General features: G+C 43.1%; 1 long non-coding RNA gene across 1 annotated transcript; it reads left to right on the top strand.

The window, feature by feature from the left end:
- Positions 1–2,087: 2,087 nt before the first annotated feature.
- LOC122459837 lies at positions 2,088–12,338 on the top strand. Its single transcript, XR_006280792.1, has 4 exons — positions 2,088–2,271; positions 3,198–3,274; positions 4,017–4,132; positions 11,803–12,338. It is a non-coding gene; the product is annotated as an uncharacterized LOC122459837 (long non-coding RNA).
- The last annotated feature ends 8,859 nt before the right edge of the window (positions 12,339–21,197 follow it).

Below are 21,197 nucleotides of genomic sequence, written 5' to 3'. Positions count from 1 at the left end.
AATCTGTACAATCTCACAGCAGCTCTACGGGATGGATCTTGTTTAGGATTATCCTCTGCGAGAGAGGCTGATCAGCAATGTCAGTGACTCAGCTACACAGCTAACAAACCAAAACAATGTATTCTTGAAGGAGAGGAAACCAACACATGATCAGGGGTGCTGGAAATTTTTTTATACGGGGGGTGCTGAGAGCTATTGAAACAAACTGTAAACCCTGTCTATGGTGGAAACCACTTCAAGACGGGGAGTGTGGCAGTACCCCTCATTCCAGCACCTCTGCCCATGAATCAACAGCCATCAATATGTTTTCAGCTGACAGCAGTATTCCTGCTCTAAGGCTTGTGTGTGAGAGATTTTTTTTTTTTAAACTAATTGAGGTAACCAGAGCAAAGTCCCCATGGGTACTCTTTAGTTCAGTGTAAACCTGGTTTATTTCAGTTCATGTCTGTAAATGTACAGGCACAAGCCTAAGTACTCTAACTAGTTGTAAACTGATTAGTATGCCCACAGAGGGGATTGCACCACTTTAACGACTTTCCCATGCTTATTTAAACTGCTGCAATTTCTGTATGCAGACAAGGCCCAAGACAACATCCACACCCTGATTCTCCCCATCCTGCACTGTGCAGAATCACATAACCCTTGTGCAGAGTGACCGCCAGCTGTGTGGGCCGGATCCTCACCTGGGGAAAAGTGAGAAGGCTCCATTGCCTGAAGTGGGACCCCCCATGTGTTTAAAGGTGTGTGTCGCATTATTGGAGCCTATGTTTATGAGGGCTTCATGTAAAGTGGACACCTGTTATAGTTACTAGAGTATAAACTCACTTCCTATATATGTTTGTACAGTACCTGACACAATGAGGCTATCCTGAATGGAATGCGTCGCTACCTACCAGTGTGTATATCTACACAGCAAAGAAAAACCTGCGGCTGGCCTGTCCAGCCGACTCTGGCTCAGGCTGTGTAGACTTCCGGGCTCTGGAACCCTCCCAACCCACAGGGTCCGAGAGGACGGGCTCCAGCCCGAGCCCAGCAGTCTACGCAACAATGAAATAGCCCCACAGACTGAGTCCACTAGCATGGGCCAGCAGCGGATGTCTAGCTGCTCTGTAGACATACCCAAAGTGGGATATGAATTTGTGATGCAGGGTGTTTAATCTTAAAATAGAACAATCCACTCTGAGTAATGCGAGATGGGGAGGATTTCTCAGGGCCTGTCAATTTGGGGTTGAACTGGCACTAGCATAGTTACCGAAGTGCAATCCCCAGAGTAGGAACTCTGCAGCCCTGTCATACTGGCTTGCACTGGTGCAGTTTGCTCTGGTTACCACCTAATTTCACTGCACTGGGAGTTCGCACTGGTGTAGCTACATCAGAATAGAAATCCTGGGTTCCAGCTAAACTGGAACTGTAACCTGGGCATTGCTCTTTGCAGGTTTGGTCCTGACTCTGCCAGCTTCTGTTGCCTGTGCTGGGGTTAAGTGGGTGTCTACTCTATGTATTCCGAGTCATCCTCACTAGTGAGCTGGATAGCTCCCGCTTTGGGGCTTGGATTTACTTTGCTGTGTCTTTGTAAATATCCCTAACCTGGCCATGACATACTGATGCTTGTACTAGTGGCCCATTTTGGAAAGGAGATGGTCACACCAATTGTTTGCACACAGAAAATGCACAAGTAAACCTGGCTGGATGAATGTTTCTGGCAGCATGAAAAACCTGTTTGCTCGCACTAGCTCTGTAATGGCATTGCTTACAATAAAGATGCATCTGTTTCTGAACAGTTTGTACTTTATTAACAGCACAATAGAGCTGTGCGCACAGAGGGCAAGAAACTTGCTGCCAGTGCGTCACTGTAGTGGGGCAGTCACCCTGCTCTGGCTCGGAAAGGGTTAAAAGCCAGCCCTTGGAGAGGCCAGGGGCTGAAAGCAGCTGAGGGAGGCTGATTGGGTTGGCAGCTGCAGGTGTGGCCACACCCAATTAGGGTCCAGCTGGCCCTGATAAAAGTGCTGGGAGCTAGCCAGGGGGGAGTCTCGCTTTCTGGGGGAGCGGGAAGGACCTGGCTGCTGGCTAGAGAAGGGTATCTCAAACAGAGCAGAGCTCTGGCCAGGATAAACGGGCCTGTGGAGGTACTGGGGCTGCAGTGGTGCAGCTAGGCCAGGAAAAGGCAGCAGGTCCAAACCCCCTTACCAATGATGAGCAGCTATTGTAGACTACAGTTTGCCCCTGAGAAAAGGGGCTAGATGAAGACTAGCAGTTGGTCACTGAGGCAAGGTGGGCTTCAGGGAATTGGGGTTCTCCAGGGAGGGGAGGACCCCTGAGTATGAGGTACCGCTAGGGGGCAGTGCCTGAGCAAAGGGGCACTGGGGGCCAGGAGGGATGTAGGGCCTGAACTAAAGTGTGGTGGAGAAAAGGAGAAGCAGGCGGCAGCAAGGGAGACATTGGCCAGGAGGAGGAAGAGCTAATTCCCAGACCAACCAGCAGGAGGAGCTGCGCTGGTGTGTGCGCGCTGTGCTACAATCACATACTACAGTGTGTGGAATCGGAATAGGTTTGGGGGGAGTGGATTTTTCCCCTCGTGGAGTGGGAACAGATATAAAGGCATGCTGGTGTCCCTGTCAGTTTTTCATGCTTGGAAGTGAACGGTTTTGCTGTGAAACATCCTGTGTGTGCTCTCTGTTCCACTGTCTTTGGGTCGCAAATGTAGCTCTTGGGGGATTAGCTGCCGTGTGTCCTGCTCCTCTCAGGTCTACCTCCTCTCTTCCAGCAAGAGCCGGACAAAACTTTTCAGCTGAAACTTGTTTAGCTGCAAGTGCAGATTCAGATTGACTGAAACATTAAATTCACGTTGAACTTTCCAAAGCATTTAGACTTTCAAATATTTGGGGGCTTATTCTAACTGAAACATGTCTCAAATTTCAGTTCAGAGTGACTTTTCATTTAGACACTCACTTCAACGTTTTGTTTTCTTTAATTAAATTTCAGATTAGGGATTTGGGGGCCAAACAAACCCTTTTGTTCAACCTGAAATGGAATTTTTTTCAAGCGGGCAAGCAAACCAAAAAATCAGTTATTTGCACCATTCTACGTCTAGCAGCAGTTCACGCCATTGCGTCCCTCATAGGTCACTTTGACTTGGTTGCCTCCACAAGGTCAGAGAACATTGCTACCTTTGTTCCTTTCCTTTTTGGCCCTGATAGTGACCAGATGCTCTGCCGGGGTCACTGGTGCCCTCCCCAGCATGGTCGCTGAAACAAACGAAGAGCACTTGCTCGGTGTGGGTAAGACTTTGTTTCCAGGGAATTTATCGGTGTTTATCCAAAATTTTATAAAGGGGGGGGGGCGGGGAATGGGTAAAAATGGAAAACAAAGGGCGGTGGGGGGGAGGGGTGCTTGTTGCTTATAATGTAGCAGCTGAGGGAGCCTTCTAGTCCCTGTGGGCCTGTTGCCACAGTAGTCAGGGTCTTGACTATCTTACTCCCCCCTGCAGAGTAGCAGCAACCAGCTGGAAATTACCCTCCTCTGCACAGTTGCCCTGTACCATCTGGAGGTGACTCTGCACCTGGGGGAGGGGGGCGGGGAAGGGGGGAAATGAGCTGCCACCTCTCCTTCCAGAGCAGGAAGCTGGGTCCAGGGAGTTCCAGCACTTCTGCAAATTTGGGTGAAAATCTGTAAAGAAATGCCCCCCCCCCCCCCGGCCCCAGTAAGGGCTTTTTAAAAACCTGGGAATCTTTCAGGGAATTTATATATATTTTTTTAAGGGCCACAGGTATTGGGGATGGGTGTAGGGGTTAGATCCTGCAATAGACAAGTGTCTTGTCACTCATATCTACCCAGATACTACAATATACACATATAGATGGCTGCATAATTACTCAGGCATCACCAGTCTGGTATCCTTTTCAGAACAGTGGGTACATCTGGATTTTTAACCAGACCAATAAAGGCAGGGGCATGAACTGGGTTGTTTCACTACACAGAGGAATAATATTTAGCGAAGGATGTTAAATCTATTTCAGGCAGCCACAATCCCAGAGGACGATCCATCAGAAAGATCCCGACGTGGCAGAGAAGGGAGCTGTTTCTGAGGTCTGGAGGCCAGCTGTGGATGTACGCAGTGACGCTCTTCTCCATGGTAATCTGCTCCAAGCTGCTGGCTGAGTGGTTTAGACATGTGTCAGACCCATGGTGGGCTGGGCAAAGACAATGCTGCTGCTCCTCTGAAACGGCACCTCTGACCGGAAAGCCGGGTGTGTCAGAATGAACAGGGTTCCCTGGTACGAGCCATTGCCCCAAGAACACCAGCTGGTGCTGTACCCAATGCATTGCCTCATGATTTAGGTTGTTACTGATTTTGCTGTGTGATCTGTCACACCGTGTGTTAGTAGTTTGCAGAGTGGATTTGATTTAAATCACTAGTCAAGAAGACTCGATTTAATCATGGATTTCTACATAAAAGTGCATTCTTGTTGGTTGGTATAACCTTAATACATATTTTTCACAACTCAGAGATAGATGTAGGTTTCAATTTTAGAAGGTACACACTATACATTTTTAAAGTGATTTTATTTTGAAAACTTTTCAGATTAGTTTTAAAGCTATATCAGAAAATGAATGGTTATTTCATTTACCAAAGGTAATTGAAGCAGATATTTATGAAGTCATTGGGAGGTGAACTATCTCCAATTCAACAGGTTAATCATTAATATTTGGAGGATTTTCTAGCCATGCTGTATTAGGAGGAGAACATCACCAGACAGACATTTAAATTGTTTTATTTAACTAAAACAACATTTATGTATTCTTTTTTTCTTCAACAAACATAAGATTTTAACAAAACAAGCACATGAGTTTTTTTTAATTTAAACTGTCAAGTTTTTTAAAATCAGGTTTGTTTTTGTTAAAATTGTTTTTAACTAAAATAGTTAAATGAAATATTTAAAACAACAACAAAACTATGCAAGGTCAACATGAGAAACTTAAAATATTGGCTTTTAGCAGCTAACTCAGTCGTCTTCACCTTCATTTTCTTGTTTGTTCATAATTTGGAAAAGAGAAACAAGTTTTCCTGCTTTTTCAGGTCCAAAACAATTTCTCAAATTGGAATGAATTAGTCCAAAAGAAGAAAATATTTCTTCTGCACCAACAGAAGAAGCTACTGCTGTTAAAAGTGAGATTATCCTGTCAACAGTCTCTGAATCCAAGTGAAAAGAAAAGCAGTACTTGTGGCACCTTAGACTAACAAATTTATTAGAGCATAAGCTTTTGTGAGCTACAGCTCACTTCATCGGATGTATTCTTTTTGCGAATACAGACTAACACGGCTGCTACTCTGAATCCAAGTGCTTAGTGACTTCCACCAGTTCACTGGTGTGACTTTCTTTAAAACATCATCAGCAAACATATATTTCTTGAAGGGTTTACCCTGAGCTCTGAAGTTTATTATAGTTGGCATTATGGAGGGATGATTGCTGTATGTCCATGTCCTAGCCAACTCCTCTTCTGCAGCCATTAAGGTTTGACCCTGGTACCGAGTCTTGAGAATATTTGCAAGAAAATGAGCTGGCGATAGTACTTGTCCCACTAGTTTTTTTTAGTGCTTGTAATTTAACGCTGTCATTGCCTATTTCTCTTTTTAAGATCTCACTCAGTTCCTTCCAAATTTCAACAGCGTCAGCAATAAAACAGTTATTTCCCTGCATTCTGTTCAAGGCTATGGAAATAGGCTTTAGGCAGCATGTTTTCAACATTTCTCTTAAGCCCAATGCTGAGAACTTTGGCTGTGACAGGGCCATCTATTTTTTCCACCGTTTTATCCACAAACTGTCATAAGGTTAGGCCAGTTCTTGGTATAGTGCTCAAAACAGTCCACTACTGAGTTCCATCGCACGTCTTGTGCGGGAGCTCACTTGGTTCCTCCCACTTTTTTCAGAGCAGCTGCTGCAAAGTGGTTGTTATAGAAGTACTTTGCAATTTCAACAACATTAGCCTTTATTTCTGGAGCACTGAAGTCTTTGGCTCGGCGGTGCATCAAATGAGCCCTGCAACCGTATGTTGTTAGCTTGGGACTCTCTTCTAAATAATTTCTTATCTTGGATACATTTGCAGCATTGTCTGTGACCAAGCTGCGTACTAGACACTTGAATTTTTTCCCCCACAGTTTGTTATAGCTTTTACTGCTACTTCTTTAAAGTATTCTGCCCTGTGCGCATTTCCTGATGTATCAGTTGTTTCTGTAAGGAAGACATTCCCTTCTTCTGTTGTCACACAAGCACATGCAACAGGATCATTGTGGACATTGCTCCACCCATCAAGACTCAGGTTAACAATTTTACCCTCTAAACTTTTTGCACACTGCTCAGTTTCTCTTTCATATACTCTATCCAGCAATTTGCCTGCAACATCTGCTCTGTTGGGTGGACTGTATCCTGGTCTTAATGACTGAACCATGTTAATGAAGAGTGGGTTCTCAATCATTCGGAAAGGAGAGTTTGTCACATAAAGAAAGCGGGCAATTTTTTCATCAATTACCTCTTTTTTTGTAATCTCCTGGTTCTTATCACAAACTTATCTAAGGTTGTTTCTGGATGATGGAGATTTTTTTTTTCGTTTTTGCTGCATGTGATATACTGTGGCAATGTGACATACATGATGTGACTGAAATACTATCATTGGCAGATAACTCTGAAACTGTAGAAAATGATGGTAATCTTGAAAGTAGATAGTTTTCAGAATCCTGTATGTTGAGGATGGATTCTCCTAGACAAAATAAGCCAATGCAGTTATTTATTATTACCATACTGCTCATTTAGTATTACTCTTTGCATTCACTGACACTCAGTGCTACTTTAAAGGTGAAATTGTAAAAGGACGATCTGCCTATTTCAGCTCTTTATTTTTTTTATCACAACTGCATCTAAAATGATAGTACCTTAGAGTAACAACTATATTTTTTGCTCAAACATGACAATTCAAGACTAATCCAGAAGGAAGATGGGCAGTCCTCAAGAAGTATGAAATAAAAAGTTTACCAACCTGAAGATCCTGCATGTTCAGACACGTTCCTTTCATCATCCTCAACACAGCTTCCCTCTGAGAAGGAACACTTCTCATGATGTTTCATTCGGTCAACCAGGCCTTGCATTTCTTTGTTGCACTGTTTGCATTTTGCACGCATGCCTGTCTTAACCACAAGTAGAGGAACTTCATTAAAATATTTCCAAACTGGGTCTCCTTTATGGCCTCCTGCCATTATAGGTTTTTGCCTTCTAATGAGAGAATGGTATGGTAGATCTCAAATCAATGAAGGTTACACTCCAAAAGACCTCAAGACTTCTGGAATATGCTGCTCAAACAGTTTCACTGCCTGTCCCTCCCTTCTCAATTTATCTCCAGACTTCTCCTTGTCCAGATCTATTCCACACCCAACAATCTTCTATTCATTGAACTTTTTGAAACTTTGCACTTTTAGAGAGAGGTAAGGGATTGACTCTGTGTACACAAATTTGCAGAGGGACAATAGGGTTGAGGTCTCTTATTTCTCACCTTTATATATTATTTATTTAAAAATATTTTTGCTGTTAACAAGTATGTTATCTCTAGAGACACAAATCCACAGTTTGAGAATTGCAAAACTAAGCATCTCTGAGATCTTCTAGACTGAGCCCTGAGTCCCAGTACATAGATAGAAGATTAACCTAAATCTATACAGAAGCCCCTGCAACCCCATAAGATTGGGTCCCTAATCCATGAACAATTTACAAAATTTTTCTTAAACATTACATGAATATATTGTCTCATACTATAGAATTAAAATTTATAATCCCTATTCCATGATGAGAGATCTTTGAGCTTTTATGTATCTTAATTAAAACAATCTTTAGATAGGTGTCAGAATAGCAGCTGTATTAGTCTGTATTCACAAAAAGAAAAGGAGTACTTGTGGCACCTTAGAGACTAACAAATTTGTTTGAGCGTAAGCTTTCGTGAGCTACAGCTCACTTCACTGGATGTATCTGATGAAGTGAGCTGTAGCTCACGAAAGCTTACGCTCAAATAAATTTGTTAGTCTCTAAGGTGCCACAAGTACTCCTTTTTTTTTTTTTTTTTTTTTTTTAGATAGGTGTGTTTTCCTCAAAAAGCATTTGATCAAAAAAATCAGTTTTTATTTTAAAAAAAATAATCATTGATTTTTATCTGCCCTTGTAGTTTGATAGTCCTGTTTCTCTGTTCTGTGCCTGCTGTATGTGCGGTTGATGGCTGTATTTCAGTCTGGCAGACCATAGCATTGGCAGAAGGCTCCTCATACAGCTGTGGTTCATGCTGCAGCACCAAAGTTCATATAATACCTGCTCAGCAGTGTAACGTTTTGCTGACTTGGGTGCCTGCTGGCACGGTATCCTACAAAGTGCCTTTCAACCTCATGAGACCATGATTGCATGGAGTTTATTTCATCTGTTAACTTTAACTTTAACTCAACCTGTTTAGCGGGTGCTAAAGTACAATTGCTGCTTCTTGACTGGAGTCTTAGGAGACAGTCATTAGGTGGAGCTAGCTGATCCGATATGCCTTGTCGACAGGGGAAATTGCACCAGTATAACTTAAGGTGTGAATTTAAACTGATACGGCCAAATGGCGCAAACTCTTGTGTTGACACACTCTTATTTGGGTTGAAAATGGCTCTTTTTTTTTTTTTTTTTTTTAAGCTTAAATCTCATGGGAACAGGGTTAGGTTAAACTGAAATTAGAATGCTTGCATTGTATCAGTTTCCCATATAGGCAAGGCCCCAAGTGGGTTAGAGAAAGAAGAAGCTGTGAGGTTATGACTTTAAATCCCCGTCGAATGGCGCAAAGCCTAAGGGGCTGAGGATGTGGCCCCTGAGTACATTGAGACTTTTTGGAACTCTTTGCCAGAGCTTTGCTTCCATGCTTCAGCCTGAATTTTCTCCAGGGATGATGATATTGCAATAATATTAAAGTACTACTTCAGTAATTGGGGTTAGAGCTGGCTGTGAACTGAGTTAATTGTATACTGTAATTTGTTGTTGTTGTTCTATTTGCCAGTAGTTTTCTTATTAGTGAATTTGACAAGTATATTCTAATGTTCAACCAGTGAGGTTAAGTTGTTAAGATTTATGTATTTCAACATTTATGTATTAGGTGCCTTTTGGGGGTTTCATTTCTATCTCGGATTCCAGGCACCTTTGCCTTGAGTTAAACAAATGATTAGTGAAATAACCCCAGCTGCTAATCCACTGGCAATCCCAACAGAACTAAGCCTCAAGAGGATAGAGAGGAGAGCTGAAATACAGGGTACATACCAGAACACATTCCCTTCTATGCGCCAATTATACTGGACCGGTATGAGATACTAATATTATCTTTGGAAAATTGACCCATCTGCTCCATTAAAGTTGGAAGGATAATTGCCAGGAGTAAGTGGTCATACACAGTGCATAATGCTGAACTTCCAGGGACTTGCATGCAAGCTCCTTGTGCTCCACACATTAAGGGCCAGATTTTCAAGGGTATTTAGACACCTAAAGATGCAGAGAGAAGTGCCTAATGGGATTTTGAAAAGCACCTAAGTGGGTTAGGCACCCAACTCCCATGGAGTGAACCTACTTAGGCACTTTTGTGAATCCTTCTAGGCATCTATCTGAATCTTTGTCACCCAAATACTTGTTCAGATCTGGTCCTTGCTGGCTTGATTTTTCCAACGTGATGAGCACACAGTAGTTCCCATTGCATGCACTTTTGAAAATCCGCCTACTTTTTCAGGAACCTCATTTTAGGAACCCCTTTTTAAATCCTAGCCTAAACTGAAGTTCCTATTTTTCTTGATTTGGAGGAATATACAGGTCTTCATAGCAAAGACTCAAGGATATCACAGAAGAAAGATGCACTAAAATAATTCTTAGGACATTTATGGAATCTGAGCTACTGTTTGTAAAGAGGGTTGCATGTAAATGGCTTATTGTCCTGGCAGAAGTTCCAGGACAACATTTACCTTGTGGGGGCATGTAGCTCTCAAATTTAGCTACAGGTGACATTATACACTGTAACAACAAGTATTTGTTGTTTTTGTGGATATTATATACTGTAACATGCAAGGGAGAAGGGAATGCCTCATCTCCTTAATCCTTTTTGTACATGTATAGATCAAGAGACAATCTTGCCCTCACAGTCATGCTTCTAGCCCTTCGTCTGGGTATCTCAATGGTGAGCAGATCTACACAGAAGCTATAGTGTCTCGTTTTATAGCACATTTCAGGAACATAGGAATTGTCAGACTGGATCAGACCCAATGTCCATCTAGTTCCGTATCCTGTCTCTGATGTTTACTAGAACCAGATGCTTCAGAAGAAGGTGTAAGAGCCCTGTAGGAGGCAGATGTAGGCTAATCTGCCCTAACTAAAGGTCTCATTCTGGTCTGAAATAGTCAGAGATCAACTTAAGCCCTGAAGTATAAAGTTTGAAATACCTTCCAAAAGTTTTATTTTCCTTAATTATGATAACTTTGGATGTTCTTGATGTCCATGCAAATCAAATCTTCAATTCTTGACCTCAACGACTTCCTGTGGCTGAGAGTTCCAGAGTCTAATTATATGTTGCATGAAAAAGTATTTCCTTTGATTGGTTTTGAATATTCTGATGTCTCCTTGTTCTTGTGCTATGAATTGGAAAAGGAAGCTGCTGATCAACTTTCTCTGTTCCCTTCATTATCCAATATACTCTTTTATGTTCCTTCTGATTGGATTGTTTACCTTAAAGAAACTAATCTCTCTTCATATGAGAGCTTTTCCAGGCTCTTGATCATTCTCATGGCTCATCTCTGAGGGCTTGTCTACATAGGGATGCTCAGGAAAATTAATCTAAATTAACTACAAGTATTAATTTAAAGTGGATGAAACTGCATTAAATGTTTGTGTGGACACTTTTTCGTTCAGAATTAAAATAGCTTTAATTCAGTTTAGTTTAAGTCACTTCCAAATTAAACTAAACTGATTTAAGGCTACCTTAATTCTGAATGGGTGTGTCCACACAGAGGTTTAAAGCAGTTTAACTAAACCATTTTTAATCTACATTAGCTAAAGGTGTGAATTTACTTTCCTGAGTGTCCCCATTGAGTTATGCCCTGAGCTGCCTCTAGTTTCTGCAATGTCTCTTTAGAGATGGGATGACCAGGACTGCACACAGTATTCCAGAGGAGACTGTCCCACTAACTGGTATAAAGGCAATACACTATCCTTTGTCTCATTGACCATGTCATTCGATCCTCTTTTTAGCATTTTTTGACCACAGTTGCATGATAACCAGAGGTTTTCACTGACTTGTCTACAGTGATGCCTAGGACCCTTCCTAGAGTAGATATAGTTAATTTAGGCCCCGATAAGGTGTATGAGCAATATGCATTCATTCATATATTATCCATTTCATGGATGTTATTTCAGCCCTGGTGCCTGTGGGGATTTCTGCGTCAGGGTAATGATGTGGTTTCCAAGTCCATGTCCTGTCCATGTAAAGTGTGTGTGATACATAGCTAGTGTTGTCTATCAATGACGGGCTTATGTAATGTGGGGAGTAGAGATCTGCACTGCAGCAAAAATAAGCTGTAAGACATCATAGGTTTCTAATTCTGGACATATCCAGAACTGGTGAAGGAAGTCCTCTAAGAGTTACAATTAGGATCCATTGCTGTTTGGGAGACAGGAGGCACTACCTGTTTGTTGGAGAATCCTAACAAAGTTTTCTCTGCTTGACCTTAATCATGGATATATCTGGTTTCCTGTCTCTTTTTCCCAGCTTAGCTCAGTTTCTACCACCTAGGACTGCCTTACTCCGGCTGTTCTTCTGGCGCCCAGTCCTGCAGTCTTTTCTGGGGAAGAACTCCCATGGAAGCCAGTGGAAACTTTGTTTTGGAGGAGGACTCCTGGGTTTGATGCTCTGTAGCCTGTAGCTTACAGATTTCCGAGTCTTCAGTTGCTGCTCAGTGATTTGATTTATTGTTATCTGGTTTCTCTCTGGGCTCCTTTGGGCCCCGTCCAGTGCTGGATGGGGTGTGGAGCAGCCTACCTCCTCCCCACACTGCGAGGGGAGCTTCGAGAGGAATTCCGCCTTGGGGAGTCCCTCTTGGAGCCGACTGGCACACAGAACGAACATGCCCATGGCTATGGCCCTTTGGGGGGATACAGCTCCCTGCCTCCACACTGCTGGCCCCACACTGGGGTGGAAAAAGGGTGTGTGGAGCCAGGCTGTGCACATCCTGGGGGAATGTAGGCTTCTAGCTCAGCTTAGCTCTGGGGAGCTGCAAATCCAATGCTTTGCCAGTGGGGTGAGAATTGGGGGATGAATTTGCATTAATTCCTCCTGCAGCTGCTTCTCCTGCTTTTTGACAGTGTGTACCAATGAAGTATGTGGGAACTGGCACCACACCAGCTCTGAATGTAATAAGTGCCTACTCTTTCCACCCACCCCTCTGCTGTGCTAACAACCACACAATCCGATATGCTTAGTGGTATTTGCCTGTAACTGATACTGACCTGGACAACAACATGAGCTACATTTACTCTGTCAGCACAAGATGGCTCCCTGCCTTACAGGGGTAAAGGGCTGCACAAAGGGTGTGATGTAGGGGTGGAAAGCTGCCCAATCAGAATGGTGGAGTCCTACCCTCGTTCTGCCCTGCAGTCAGACCTCCTGAGGTGCAGGGCAGATGAGAATCGGGATATATAACCACTTAGCTTGCCAGAGTCTCCCCTCACTTATGCTGGTAAATCAGGAGAAACTCCATGGGCGCCATTGGGGTTAATGCTGGTCTAAGTGAGAGGAGATTCGGGTGCAGCACTTGCAGCAGGTCCAAGTTCTCCTGTGGTTTGCGGTGCTTGGCACTGCTTTCTCAGTATTGCCCCAGAAAGAAGAGCCCTCCTCAGTATACATGATGAAGTGTTTCATTTGCAGCTCATCTCAGACTGGACCATTCAGTTTGGCTTCATTTTCCTTTGGCCTTATATGAGAGAACTTGGAACACAAACAACAGGACCCTCAAGGCACCATGTAATTTAATAACACAAGGAGACTTGGTTGGGCCTTGTCCCTTGGTAGATGAATCTTAACTGTCCTAAACCCCTAGACAGTTCTAGTTCCAAAAGACCTGGATCACGTGTTTCTCTACAGAGCCCTTAACGTGCAAGCAGGACTAGGAAAACCCCATAGAATTTACAGTGACTTAACTTTAACAGTTTTTAATATACCACAAAGCTCTCTCTCTCCCCTTTGTTTTTTCCACCAAATGCATCCGATGAAGTGAGCTGTAGTTCACGAAAGCTTATGCTCTAATAAATTTGTTAGTCTCTAAGGTGCCACAAGTCCTCCTTTTCTTTTATCTTCCCTTTCAAGGTGCTCCAATCAACTGGTGTTAGAGACATGCATTATCTTTCAGAAAGGAAAGGATCCAGAGGCAAATGACAAGATCAAAGAGATGGAATGCAGGCCATATGAACAAAGGCTGAAGGAATGGGGTATGTTTAGTTTGGAAAAGAGGAGATTAAAGGGGGAACATAATAGCTGTCTTCAAATATTTGAAAGGCTGCCATAAAAAAGATAGGAAAAAAAAGTTGCTCTCTCTTACCAAGGAGGGCAGGACAAGGGGCAATGAGTTCAAACTACCGCATAGCAGATTTAGATTAAATCTCAGGAAAAACTTCCTAATAGTAAGAACAGTAGGACAACAGACTGCCTTGGGAAGTCATGGAAGCTCCTTCACTGGAGTTTTCAAAAGGAGGCTGGCTAGCCATCTGTCTTGGATGGTTAAGACACAACAAATCCTGGATCTTGGTAGGGGGTTAGACTAGATCACCCTCCCTTCCAAAAGGTGCTTAAGTTTTGCCAAGGCTGAGCCTCACTGCACCTCTGGGCTTGGTAGTTCATAGCCCCGGCACCTCTGGGCTTGCTGGATCTGTTATGAATGTAAAAAAAATTACTTGAGTTCTGGCACCTAATCTGTGAGCCCTGGCAACTCTTTCATTACAAATTAAGCACTGTCTCTAACCCCATGATTCTAATGTTTAATTACACAGCCCATCATTCCCAAATTATAACCATGCTTCCTTACTCTCTGTCCTGCAACCTTCAGACCACTGATGTACCTGAGAGGCCCTTGCTTTCCAGGTTAACAATCATGATTTACATATGGCATAGCCAGCCACACTCATCCAGAAAAACCTCCCAGCAGTTCACAAACTAATTTACACCTAGCAGACCTGAGCTTCCCCGCAGGAGTAACTCCACTGATGACAAAGGAATAACAAGCAATGTACAAACAATGGAAGCAAGAGTAGAATCAGACCTTGATATATAACAACAGGAGTCGCTTTATCATGACTGAAGTGCAGCCCCTGCTGGAGTGGAGTGTGGTGACTATGCAGCAGTGTACAGAAGTTTGATGCAACATGAAGAACACTGTGTCCAGCTGAAACCACAGGGGGAATTTTTGACTGAATTCAGTTACCCAAAGTGTGCTTAACATTCCACCAAACAAACATTTTGTTGTTCTGGCAACACCGTGCCCCCTAACAGCACAGTTAGGTACTGATTCAGTATTCACTCAAAGGGAAGAGCTCTTCCTACCCTTCGTTTGTCTAGACTGGGGTTTCTCAACCTGGGGATCACAAGGCAATTGGGATGGGGCAGGTCACAAGGCATTCAAACCTTTATTACAGTCTAAAGCAAAGAAAATCTTGCTCCCCTGCTCTGCACACATCTTTACCTCTCAAAGTCAAGTATTCTGTCAGCCTCTCAAAACACACATTTGTTAATGATATATAGCTGATCGTTATCATGGATACTTTCTTTTATAGAAGAGTAAAACATGTAAAGAGTTAATGAAAATCTTTTGGTTTTGAGCATGGGGTCTCCAACCTGAAAAGGTTGAGAGAAACTGGCTAAGACTCAACTTTGTGCTTTTGTTTTAACTTGATTTAATTGACGGGCAGTTGACTCAACAGAACTAACACCACTATGAATGCTAGTCTAGACACTTTGCAAATGTTTGTTACATCACACAGGTGATTGATTTACTAGAATAAATTTTTTCAGGTCACCTACATGTGTGGCATTTTTAATCTAGAATTTGCCATCAGATTAGTTAAATTGAGCTAACTGGCAATCAATTAACTCAAGTTTAAAAGAGGACCACAAACTTCCTGCTATAGAGCATACAGCGGCACAGCTGTACTGATGTAGCTACGCTGCTGTAAGATCTCTCGTGCTGTTAGGAAATAGTTCTCCCACTGACATAATTAAACCACCCCAACCAGCACTGGTAGCTATGTTGGTAGGAGAAGCTCTCCCGCTGACAGCATTGTGCACACTACCACTTATGCTGGCAAAATTTGTCGCTAAGGGTATGTGTTTTCAGACCCCCTAAGTGATGTAAGTTTTGCCCACATAAGTGGTAGTGTAGACATAGCCTAGTCTAGCCATACCTTTAGGGACAGGCCCTCAGCTAGTGTAAATCAACATAGTTCCACTCAAGTCAATGGGCCAGATCCTCACCTGGTGTGAACTGGCATAGCTGTCCATTAGAATTAATGGGATGACACTGATTTACCGCAGCTAAGGATCTGGCTGTGAATCTTCAACAGTATTTCTGCAGCGCTCTGCAGTTTTTTTGTAGATCTCCTGCCTATGTAGTGCCCATTACTGTCTCCCTTGTCTTTACTTAGCTGGCAGAAGGAGATTAATTTTTCTTCCTTGCAAAACTCTCAAGACTTTGTGATTGAAGGGTGTTGTAAGGAGTAATTAATTACTTGCAAAAGGCACTGGGATTCCTGGATGAAAGACGGTGCAATAAGTGTACTGTTATTGTTATGATTAATCCCTTGAAACCGCATTACTGGGTAAAGCCTCTGTCAGCAAGACTCGTTGGACTTGTTTTCTCTAACTTGCCTGTGACTCCCTTTTTAAAAATCTTAATCCAGCCCATAAAGCCTCACATCTGTGCGGAAATGCTGCACATCAGATCGTGAGGCTTCGAGTGGCACATAGCCTGGACAGAACAGAAGGGCTCCTCAGCCAGCACCCGGAGGTACGTGCTGCGTTCCCTGTCTGACTGTTGGTGGCTGGTAGCTGAGGACAGGTGCAAGTACACAGCACAGCAATCTTCAGCCATGCCGTGATCAAGGGGGTCTGGGCTGGCTAGGTGTTTCCTGAGATTTAACTGGCTTCCAGGGTTGAGAACTGGTGGTTTGTGCCAGTTCCTCCCCTCTTGCGCATCCCTGAGAAGTGATGTTTGGATGGTGGTAGGGGAGGGGAGACCAGCCATTTTACTATGTTGCTGGCTCCACAGGCCCCTAGCTCCCCATCCTCACTGACCTGTCCTCAGCCCGCCGGAGAAGTACTGCATTGGTGCAAATGCAGAGCTTCCCCTTCCTCTTGAGGTGCTTCTATGTGTGGTTGAGGGGGCCCATGGGAGAGGACTCGGTATTGCCCTGCTCTGCTAGTACCTGCTGACCCCGTCACTGCAGAGGCCAGCCGGGGAACCAGGCAAGAAGGAGAAGAGCAGGGGGAAGCCCAGATCAGTGGGCTCTTAAAGAAAGAGTCTTTGGGGAGAAAAATTGGCTACTGGAGAGAACTTCATCATCACGGCTGCCGCCCCCATCATATCCTGGGACCCTGGAACTTTGTCATCCTGGTCCTGAGAGATGTCCTGTCCTGGCCAGGCCAGAGAGCAGGACTCAGATTGCAATTCCTACTCTCCCGGCTTCAGCTGAATCCCAGATACAACCTGGGATAAAATAGGATGGGACGTTAACAACAGCAGTCGCTCCAGTCCAGCTCAACTAACTTCTCTTCTCTCCCAAAGGACAATTATTACCATCTTTGACTCTGTCTAGAGAAGGTCAAACAAGGGGGTTTTCCTTCTAAAATGCTCTCCAGCTAAGGGCAAGGGAACAAGAGATGTTGTTAAAATGAAAACCTGACTTACTACTTTACATTTCCAATGCTGAAACTGTTTCCCCTTCTTTTCTTTATTCTGAACAAAAAGTTAAAAGGATGTTTACTGGTGTGTTTGCCATCATGCTGAGCAGGCTGAGGTCTCTGTATGCCCAGTCCTGGACCTTGTTTAACACTGTTTGTTTAAAGTTGGACAATGGCTGGGTTATGTTAACACCTTTATTCCATCTAAATTGATATAACAGCACTTGAAGCATTGTTAGGGAGTGGAGCGGGGAATAGTTGTTCAGGGAAGGCAGGAACGTAAGTAGACAGATGTAAATCTTGTGCTCTCAGTATGGTGTGCGTGAGAGTCAGTTGGGAAGAGGCAAGGTAGTGTTGCAGCTGGCTTGTCAAGGGAGGAAACCTGAGGAAGATGTGAGGTTATGTCCATTGTGGCTTGGTGCCTCTTTCCTGTGTGTTGAGTATTTCAGAGCAGAGTGCTGGGGTGCGGTGTCTGTTGTCGTTGTGGGACATAGAAGGGATGGGGAAACACGTTGTATCAGAACCGAGAACAGAAGAATGCACACGCACTGTTTGCTTTGTGTGGCCCTTTAATGAAGTGTGATTGTCTCTTCCATTCTTTAAGAACAGCCCTGTGACACCTCGAACTCTAATGGAATTATTTCTGTGGTCGCTAAGCAACCACTTCTGTAGCACCTTTTAACTAAGGATTCCCCAGTCACCCAAGAGGTTGTAAGGGTCCCACAAGGAGGTTGCTGAAAAGCTAGGAATAGACTTCCCCCCACGCCCTGCTGTCTCGCTCTTGTTTAGCAACTGGACCAGTCTGGGGTTTACCAGACACACCAGTAGGGGTGGCATATCACCCACGTGTCCTGAACTGGAACTGTGAGTCCAGCAAAGCCTGGGCAGCACACCAGAGTCTGGGCTTTAAGCAGGGTCGTGGCACTAACAGAACTTATAAAGTGGATGTGATGAAACGGTCAAGGTCTGCTGGTTTGCTGAACCAGCTTCTAAGCTTACAGAGCCAGTGGTCCATTGACCTGTACTGATAAACTGCACAGGACGTATACTGCACCACTCCAGGCCAACAGATTCATATGAGATATGAAATGAACATGTGCCTTTTGTAGGAACACATGGTGTGTGTAGTGTGTGTGTGTACTGTGTGTTTAAACACAGATTGCTACACAGCTCCATAGTCAGATTCCCATCCTGCCAGGAGAACTGCTTTGGCAACTTCCTGCACACAAACAAAACCTGCACACTGTCTTCCACGAAGATCTCTGCGGCACACCTCTGTCTGCCTGGTTCTCCTTGCAGGACTGAGAGCATAGTGAAGTGTAAGTGTGTGTGTGTGTGAATCCATTGTAGGATTACCATAATTGGTTGGGTACATAGCTGTGTGAAAGAAGGGGAGGTGCAATGAATGTGCGCTATACTTTTTAAATTTAAGGAGACTCTCTGCATCTAGGTCTGGTCAAAAAGTTTCCATCAGAACATTTTTTCCACTAGCAAATACAAATTTGTTAAAATCCATGAGAATGTGTCTGTTTCAATGAAATTTCATTTGAACAAAATTAAACAATTTTCAATAACATTGACCTTATTGGATATTTCTATTTTAGTTGATATTACATTTTTATATTGCAAACCTAAAATAATAAACCCAAAATGAATTAAAAACAGAAATTAAAACATCTTGTTTTTATCAAAATGAAACATTTTGACTGACCCCAAATTAATTTTTTTCCGAACTTCGTTTTTGAAATTTGATATTTTGTTCTGAGATTTGGAACAAAAGCAAACTTTGAGAGGATGAAATTTCCCATGAAATGGAAAATCCAGTTCCTGACCAGCATTCTTGCCGAGGACAGTGATGAATTTATTCACGACTGTTAGAGTGACACATGTGGCCTGGACTATATGATACCCCACTGGTACTAGCACTGGTCAGGGCAGTTCTACCAGAACCAGCAGTGGAGCAAATGCTAATGAAGGGCCAGTGTTTTAATCACCATACTGTAGTGGGGTTAACTTGTTTACACTGGTGCTGCCACCATTGGAATGGATCTGCTTTGGTTGCAGCAACAATTGGAAATCTTGAATGGCATGTGAGGGGAGGGAAGAAAAGCCGATGTAGATCCTGGAACGGTGTGTGCTCTCTAGCTGAGATTTACATTTGTTCTTTGCTTGTTTTCCTTAACTCCAAATAAGTTATCCAGACTGAAAGTATTTGTTTTGCTTGTTGTGCATGGAAAATGCAAGAAAGAAACCTCACAATGAGGATGGGAATTAAAAAAAAGTTGATATCAAAACAGCACTTAGGAAGTGTCCTGGTTTAAAAGCTGAAAGAAAAAGATGAAATGACAAAGGGAAATGTCCCAGTTCAACAGAAAAGAAGAAGAGTTGTAAATCACTGATAACTGACTTGAGGGCCTGAGCCCGTAAACATGCTTGTGAGTAACTTTACTCATACAAGTAGGCTTCAGTAACCCAAAGTTACTCTGTGCACAAGTGTTTGCAGAATAAGGCCCCAGGACCACTATTAGAATTAGGGTTGGTTGAAAACTTTCCACGGAAATGTTTTTTGGACAGCAAGTGACTCTCTTTTCTGGGTAAAATGGAAACTTTCAGTATATATATATATATATTTTTTTTTTGGTGGGGGGTTGTCAAAAACCTGCAAAAAAATTTCTTGAGAAATAATTTCTCAACCACCTCTAATCACGCCTCACCTTCTTTGGGAAGAAGTGTTGTGTTTTTTCTTTTCAAATTAGCCTGTCCAACTTGGTGATTTATTCTTGGTTCATACTGTAGATCAACAAGCCACTTCATCTCCTTTGTCCTGTCTTTTGAAAGTAGAGTTCTACACTGAATATAATATCAAAAGTGTTATTGATATATATTGTGGCTATTCCGCGATCAGGTCTCCTATATACATCTTATTCTTCCTATACTCTTTCATCTCTGTAATATTTTTTTGAAAGAATGGGGGTGGGGGTCTCAGTTTCAGATTTTGCCCTGGGCCCCCCACAACTTTTGGAGGGCTGTGACCCAGGGACCCCTTCAATGAAGCTTACATCAACCTAAGGTGGTATCTATACCGTGCAATGTCGACAGGAGACACTTTCGCACCGACTTACCTTCCGCCTCCCCGAGGGGCAGAGTACTGAAGTCGATGGGACAGCACTCTGCCATCGACTTATCGTGTCTTCACCAGACCCGCTAAATTGACACCAATGTATCCATTGCAGTGGTTCAGATTTAATATGCCTGTGTAGACAAGCCCTAATTCTTTTTTATACTTATCCTACATTCCTCACCTTAAAACCCTACATACTATGAGGGTTTTACTATATTAAGCATTTCAAACATCTATGATTTTGCAATATCTTGTACAACAAATAAACCTGACAGTACAAAATTAAAATTATCATTACCACAATGGCATTGATAACTACCAAAGCTTTGAATGACAATCCGCATCATGCATGTTATCCCACTTTGTACACTTATTCCCACCAGGAAGGGCTAGTTAACTCCCTAATTTCCTGTTCCTGGCTATTAAGCTTTTAAGATCCAGGCTCAAGGGAAGAACAGGATGCCCAAATGTGGGTATTGCTTTTAAGGCATTCTCTTTTCATCTGAATTCAGCCTGTAATTCAGTTACATTACGAAAAATGGGTGTGGAATGCAAAGTCTTTTGATTTATCACTGCGGTGAACTTTGGTGTGAAGCAAAATATTGGCCAGTCAAAATATCAGTCTTTGGATCCACACCGAAAATGATTATTTCCAGCCATCATACAATATTTACCATTTCCAGCATGAGGGGTTTTTACTTCACTAGTTCCCCAGCAACTCAACCGTACTGCGCAGTTTGGAGATAGCTCCCCCAGAGTGAACCCACATGCCAGCAACTCTGTCTGCAAGATATTACACTCACTATGCCAAAATAAATTTGTTAATCTCTAAGGTGTGTCAAGGATTCCTCATTGTTTTTCCTGATACAGACTAACACGGCTACCACTCTGAAACCTGTCAGACACGCAGGTGCCTCCTAGGTGCAAACAGGATGAGTTTAGGGCTTTCTAGACCTTGTCATTATTTTGCAACAGGAGGAGAAACAAACTTTTTTCAAACCTTATGTGTTGCAGTGTCTTTCAGTACTCCTACTGGCTGTACTTTTACCATGGTTTGAATGACCTGCTGTTTTGCAGTTACTGGGATGAATTGCATGAG

The sequence above is a fragment of the Dermochelys coriacea genome, chromosome 4 (genome assembly GCF_009764565.3).
Source record: "Dermochelys coriacea isolate rDerCor1 chromosome 4, rDerCor1.pri.v4, whole genome shotgun sequence".
Classification (NCBI taxonomy): Eukaryota; Metazoa; Chordata; order Testudines; family Dermochelyidae; genus Dermochelys; species Dermochelys coriacea.
This window is presented reverse-complemented; position numbering and strand designations above follow the sequence as displayed.